We start from the raw sequence: 7,585 nt of genomic DNA on the forward strand, positions 1-7,585 counted from the left end.
TGGTGGAGCCAGGAGCCAATGTCATCTGGAACGGGTGGCATCATTGCCCAGGGTCTGAAATAGCAGATGGCCAGGGATATGGTATATGGTGGCCCCCTGCTGAAGGCTCTGCTTCCAAAGGGCTTCCCACAATCCCTGGCCCCATTGCGGGCAGTGACCCATCATCCACTCTTGGGAAGCCCACTGAGGCAGCCACAGAGTTAGACCTCAATACATAGCCCAACTTTCGGTGCAGATATGCACTGGGCCAGTTTCATTCATGAGGACCAACCACACAGCGTGAAGCTCAGCCTATTGGCTGGACTGCCCAGCACCAGTTTCATCCCAGAAGGTTACTGTGGATAGCCCCCACGTCGGGGGCTGTCCGTGGCATGAGCCCTCTGAGTACCAGGAATCCTCAGGGATGAGAGCCTGGCCTTCTACAAAGAGACTAAGTATGTCCCCTGTCTCAACAGGCTCCGCCAGGAGGTCCGCTAGAAATTGCATGGGTCCCAATAGGGAGTGCAGTTGACCTGATAGGGGGCTTTTAGAGAGCTATGCCCACTGCTCCAAGTACACCCCTCCACTTGGGGGTCTGTGCAATTCCTGTGCAGGAAGTCTTCACCCAGGACCACAGCCACCTTTCCACAGGGTATGTGGACTGCATGGTTATGGGATTACGGCCAGTGATGGCCTCACTGGCCAGAAGAGCTGCATATATGGCAGCCAGTTGCTTCTCTATCAGAGAATAGAGTGCTTCTGTGCCTTTTAACAATTGGGACCAGAAGCCTATTGGCACATTCTGGGAACCATGCTTCTGCCACAAGCCCCATCCAAATTCTGCATCATCCACCTGTACTGTAAGCAGGAATGGGAGGGCCAGATCTGCTACACACAGAGTTTAGGCTTGTGCTACAGCTTGCTTTATAGACTTAAAGGCCTCTTCTATCTTAGGGGTCCAATACCACTGGGCACTCCATTGCAGTAGATGGTGCAGGAGTCACAACAAAGAGGCCAGGTAAGAGGTGGACACTCTCCAAAACCCCAGAAGTCCAAATAGGTTTGAAACTGCTTCACAGTCTCAGGTTGAGGATATGCCTGTATCTTATCAATCACCACCTCTGGCATTACTTTTGTCTTATCTGACCAGACAACTCCCAAGAATTTGACAGAGGACCCAGGTCCCTCGACTTTGTTCTCGTTGACTGCCCCAACCCCAGTCAACAAGAGCTTATTGCAGGCTGGTCATTGCTGCTTCTCTTTCTGTAAGAGAATCAGAGGTTAACATTATATTATCAATGTAATGATCCAAGTGCATTGTGGGCAGTTGTTTCCACATGAGCTATGAGACTATGGCACAGGGTATGGCTGTGCAGATAGCCCTGGGGAAGGACGAGGAATGTCCACTGTCGCCCTTCCCAGGTGAAAAAAACTGTTCTTGATTTTCTGGAGCTATGAGTAATAGAGAAAAAGGCATTTGGCAAGTCTACCACCTAATTGTATCATCCAAGTTCATGTGACAACTAGTCCATAGTGTCCGTGACATTCGGGTCGTCAGCATGTAGGGGTGGCGTAATCTTATTCAGCTTCCAATAGTCAACCGTCATGCTCCAGGAGCCAACAGGCTTCTTCACTGGCCACACAGTGGATTTGTATGGGGTATGAGCAGGATAAATAACACCGGCCTTTTCCCATCTCCATTATAGTATGTCCTATTTCCTCACAGCCTCCCAGCAGGCAATACTATTTTATGTTCACTATCTGGTTGTCCTGGGGCAATACCAATGGGGCATGGTGTGGATGTCCCTGCATAACAGATTTTACTACCTGAATACGAAGGCAGAATTTAACAGTAGCGGTATTCATAGTCAAGCCTTGAAAAACACCAATCCCCAAAATGTACTCCTATATGAGGCATATGTATACTTGGTACATCCGAGGAGACAATCTGCCCATACCCAGTGTTACAGGGATCTCCTGCATGAGAACGTTTCGACCCCTATAGCCTTCTATGGTTGAAATGGGTCCAAGAAATTTTTCTTGATTCCCATAAAGCAGGATGCTGTCAGCACTCGTGTCCACAGGGCTAATACCCTTTGTATATTGTAAGGGGACCAATGTATAAGTCAGTTCCACATGCATCCTCAGGTCAACTAGCTATCCTGACAACTGGGTGCCCCGGCCTTATCCCTAATCTGGGAGATAATTGGCCAGCCACATCTCACAGGTCGTGGCTTTCCCAGGAATAGGAGTGAACTGCTGGTCAGGATGCAGCTGATTCCACGGTGCCAGCCACACTTCATTAAGTGCTGCTAAATCTTTTCTTCAGTGGCAACTGCTGCGAGGAGATCAAATCACATCTGCCTGTGGCTCACTCTCATGGCCAAATGGGCTGGGGGATGCTCCACTCCCCCTTTTCGGCCATGCTTCCTGCATCTCTCCTGGAGATAATTCAGTCCCTTCGGCCCCCTCGTCCCACAGCTGCAGCAGCCACCCTGGAACTGTCTTCCTAGCTCTCTGCCATACTTGTTTCGTCAGGTCTTGGAGTTCGGCAGGGGCGTACTGGATCAAGGTGGTATGCTTTTTCACGTGTGTGTGTGTGTAGTCGGGGGCGCCAGCAGCTTGCCCCACCAACCCCCAGGGCCAATGGCTGTGCCACTTCGACCAGCTGCCGTATCACTGGCTGCTCCTGCTGCGGTGTCACCGGCTAGCTCCCAGACCAGGATGATGGCAACAACCCGTCAGGGCCCCTCAAAATGTGTTCTGCTGCTGCCAGCCACCTTTCCAGTGCTCCTTCCTGACATTATAGCTGCTGCATCCACTGAGCTTGATCCTGAACTTCCAGGCTGGCCTGCTACATCACCACCAGGAACATTCAGGCTACCTAATCCGCTGCCTCCTGGGGAGTGGTTGGGATATTCGACTCCAACATCTCCAGGGCTTTCATGACGACCTCCAGACGGGGCTTCACTCCATCCCAATCCTCTGTGGGCATCCATGTAGCCAGATATGCAGCCATGGGATACCACTGGGAAGCGGGGGCTGCAAGTTCTCCACCTGGGTATCCTCCAACCAGGGACTGTCTTGAGCTCTGGGGGCCATACTTACCTCATCCTGTTGGCTATGCCATGTGTCAGAACTGAGCTGATGGAGAAGGGAATGTTTTGGTGGTGAGACATCCAGCTGAAAGAATGTACAAGGGGTAGACATGAGAATGAAACAGTTGGCACAAACTTTATTGTGGGGAGTGTGCATATATTGTGGGGAATGTGCTTCTACTTCATTATATATGTCAGAGAAGAGTAGTGGCATTCCGCCACACATGCATGATACAATAAGCTGAGTCATGCTTACATATGTTAGGTGCAGGCACCCTAATACTAATGTAACATTCTAAATCCAGGGTCCTATTCCTAGCCTTGAGCCTAGATCACAGCCAGACCTGGGACTAGCCAAGCCTGGGATGCACAAATATCAATTAATGTAATCAGTCACATCAATAGGCTAAAGAAGAAAAATTATATAGTGGTATCGATTAATGCAGAAAAAGCATTTGACAAAAATCCAACACTTATTTATGCTAAAGACTCAGCAAAATAAGTATAGAGGGAAAATTCCTCAAAATGATGAACATCTACTAAAAAGCTCCAGCTAATATACTTAATGGTGAAAAACTAGATAATTTTTTTCTTACAACAGTAACAAAGCAAGGATGTCCCATCTTATAACTCCTATTCACACCATACTGGAAGTCCTAGTTAATGCAATAGACAAATAAAATAAATAAAAGATATGCATATATGGAAGAAAAAATAATGCAGTCTTTGTTTGCAGATGCATAATTGTCTATGTAGAAAATCCTGAAGAGCTGACAAAAAATCCCTTTTGGAACTAATAAACTACTATAGCAAGGTTATAAGGTCATACAGATTTCAAAGTTAATATATGAAGCAAAATTGTTTTTTATATGCTAACAGTAAAAAACTAGAATTTGAAATTAAAAACACAACACTATTTATGATAATACAAAAAGAAAAGGTTTAGGTATAAACCTAATGAAATATATGCTAGATTTATGTAAGAAAAACTACAAAACAGTGATATAAGAAATCAAAGTAGATCTAAATAAATGAAAGGATGTTTTATGTTTATGTACAGAAAAATTCAATGTTGTTAAGATATTAGGTTTTACCAACTTGATTTATAGCATTCTAATAAAAATTGTAGTAAGTTATTTTTCTGATACTAACAAAGAGATTCTAAAATGTATGTAAAAAGGAAAAGAGACAGAATATCCAATACAATATTAGAGAAGAAAAATGTTGGACTAACACTACCAGACTTCAACATATACTATAAAGATATGATAGTTAAGACATTGGAGTATTGGTGAACTAATAAATTAATACATAAATGAAATAAAATAAAGAGCCCTGTAATAAAACTATACACATATAGTCAACTGGTCTTTGACAAAGGGACAAAAGCACGACTACGGAGAAAGAACAGATTTTCAGCAAGTGGTGCTGGAACAAGTGGACATCCACAAACAAACAACAAAAATAGAATCTAGCCACTGAAACTAGTCGCTATTCATAAATAATAATTCAAAATAGATCACAAAACCAAACAAAAATGCAAAACTATAAATCATCTAGAAGAAAATATAGTTAAAAATGTAGGTAATATTATGTTTGATGATGAGTTTTATGTATAACACCAAAAACATACTCCATGAAAGAAAAAAATGGTAAATTTACTTCATTAAAATTTAAAACACCTGATCTGCAAAAGTCATTTTTAAGAGAATGAAAAGACAAGCTTCAGACTGGAAAGAAATGCTTGCCAAACACATAACTGTTAAATGACTTAAATCCAAAGTATATAAAGAACTTTTAAACTTAGCAATAAAAAAACAAAACAACCAAATTCAAAATGAGCATTTACCCAAAAAACTTTAAAATATTTATCTGCAAAGCTATATGCACACCAAAGGTATATGTTCATAGCAGCATTATTCATGGTGTTGAAGACATGGAAGCAACCAAAGTGACCTATGATAGATGATTGGAAAAAGATGTGGTACATATATACAATGGAATATTACTCAACCATAAGAAAAGACAAAATATTGCCATTTGGGACAACATGGATGGATCTTGAGATAATTATGCTAAGTGAAATAAGTGGGACATAAAAAGTTGAAAACTATATAATTTCACTCATGTGTGAATTAAAACTGAAAGCAACAAACATGACGAATAAGCAGAAATTCATGGACAGACAGTGGATTAGTACTTACCAGAGGGAAAAAGGAGTAGGGGCACATAGATAGGGGTGAAATGCGTCAAATATTGGTGATGGAAGTTAAATCTAACTTTGAGTGGTGAATACGCAATGCAATGTGTATATGACATATTGTTGAATTGTACACTTGAAACATTTGATTTTATTAATCAATGTCACATTAATAGTTTTAATTTAAAAATGTGCAAAAACTCTGAACAGAGTACTTCCTTCAGCAGCACATATACTAAAATTGGAATGATGTAGAGAAGATTAGCATGGCCCCTGCACAAGAATGACAGATACATTTGTGAAGCTTTCCATATTTTAAAGACATAGATTGGCTGAATGGATAAAATTGTTTAAAAAACATTGTAAAAGGATAAGAATGAATTCATCAGGAAGATAAAATGATACATTTATACATCAATATCAAAGCTCTAAAATGTATGAGTTAAGCGTTGACAAAATTGAAGGGATAAAAAAACAGCTCCGCTATACACACACACATACACACACACACATACACACACACACACACACACGTGAACTACACACACGTGTGTGTGTGTGTGTGTGTGTGTGTGTGTGTATTACCTTCAACAGAAGCAGAATATACATTTTGTGCATATGGAAGAGTCTTCACAGTAGATTATATTTTAGGTCACGAAATATGTCTTAATAAATTTTAAACATTGAAATCGTACAAGGTATTTTTTCTGGTTACAATGGAATAAAACAAGGAATCAATAGTCAGAAGAAAATGGGATAATACAAAATTATATGCAAATTAAATAGGATACTTTTAAGTGAACAATAGGACAACGAAGAAATTGCAAAGGAAATTGGAAAATATCTTGAGACAAATACAAATGAAAACATAATATACCAGAATAGATGCGACATTGTGAAAGCAGGACTAAGAGGGAAATTTATAGCTTTAAATACTTATGTGTATAAAAAGAAGAAAAACTTCAAACCAACAACCCCATTTCATACTTAAAGAAAAAGAAGAACAAGTTAAACTGAAGCTAGCAGAAAAAGTAAAATAATAAAAATTACAGCAGAGGTAAGTAAAATAGTGAATAGAAAAACAATGAAACTAAGAGTTGGTTCTCTGTAAATGTTATCACAATTGACAAACCTTAGATAAATTAAGAAAACAGAAGTGAGAATTCAAATAACTAAAACAAGAAATGAAAAAGAGAATTTTACCACAGATTTTACAGAAATAAAAAGGATTATAAGAGAATACAATGAATAACTACACACCAAACAATTTGATAACTTATATGAAAGGATAAATTTCTACAAACACATAAGCTACCAAGACTAAAATCATAAATAAATAGAAAATCTGAACAGATCTAAAACCAGTAAAGGGATTAAATCAGTAATCAAAAGCCTCTCAGAAAAGAAAATACCAGGATTAGATAGCTTTACTGGAGAATTCTTCTAAACATTTAAAGAATGAATACCAATCCTTTTCAAACTCTTTTTAGAAAGTTAAGAGGAGAGAACACTTCCAGATTCATCCTATGCCATTGCCATTACCCTGATACTATAGCCAGAAAAAACATATTACAAGAAAGGAAAGCTAAAGACCAGTATTCTTGATAAATACTGATGTAAAAAATCCCAGAAAAATACTAGCAAACAAATTCCAATGGCACATTGAACAGATCGTACACAATGATCAACTCATACTTATTGCTGCAAAGCAAGAATGGTTTATCAAATGAAAATTAATCTATGTAATGCATATCATTATTATATAACATCACTAATTATTAGGGAAATGCAAATTCAAATAATAATAAGATAGCACTTCACACCTATTAGTATGGTTACCATGTAAAGAATACTGGTGAGGATATAGAGAAACTGGAACTCTTGTTCACTGTTGGTGAGAATGTACGTAGAGAAATTCGAACCCTCACAGATTACTGGTGGGATCTTAAAATGTTCAGACATTTTGGAAAACAGTTTGGTGTTTCCTAAAAAGACTAAATGTAGAGTTACTATATAATGCAGCTATCCACTCCCAATTATATATCTAAAAGAAATGAAGACATAAATCTACACAAAAATCATTCACAAATATTTAAGCTTGCCTTATTCATAATAACCAAAAGAGGAAGCAACTGAAACATCTATCAACTGATGACTGAAGAAAATATGCTATATTCACATGGTGGAAAATTGTTCATCAATAAGAAAATCAAGTACTGATATGTGCTACAACATGAGCAATGTATATACTTTCATTTATTTGTTGTATCTTCTTAAATTTCTTCAGTGACTTGTAATTTTCTGAGTA

At 39.2% G+C, this 7,585-nt stretch overlaps 1 non-coding gene across 1 annotated transcript; it reads left to right on the top strand.

Annotated features, from left to right (window-relative positions):
• Positions 1-5,488: 5,488 nt before the first annotated feature.
• LOC118601054 lies at positions 5,489-5,595 on the top strand. Its single transcript, XR_004950157.1, has one exon. It is a non-coding gene; the product is annotated as a U6 spliceosomal RNA (small nuclear RNA).
• Positions 5,596-7,585: the final 1,990 nt, after the last annotated feature.

The sequence above is a fragment of the Rousettus aegyptiacus genome, unplaced genomic scaffold (genome assembly GCF_014176215.1).
Source record: "Rousettus aegyptiacus isolate mRouAeg1 unplaced genomic scaffold, mRouAeg1.p scaffold_m13_p_3, whole genome shotgun sequence".
Classification (NCBI taxonomy): domain Eukaryota; kingdom Metazoa; phylum Chordata; class Mammalia; order Chiroptera; family Pteropodidae; genus Rousettus; species Rousettus aegyptiacus.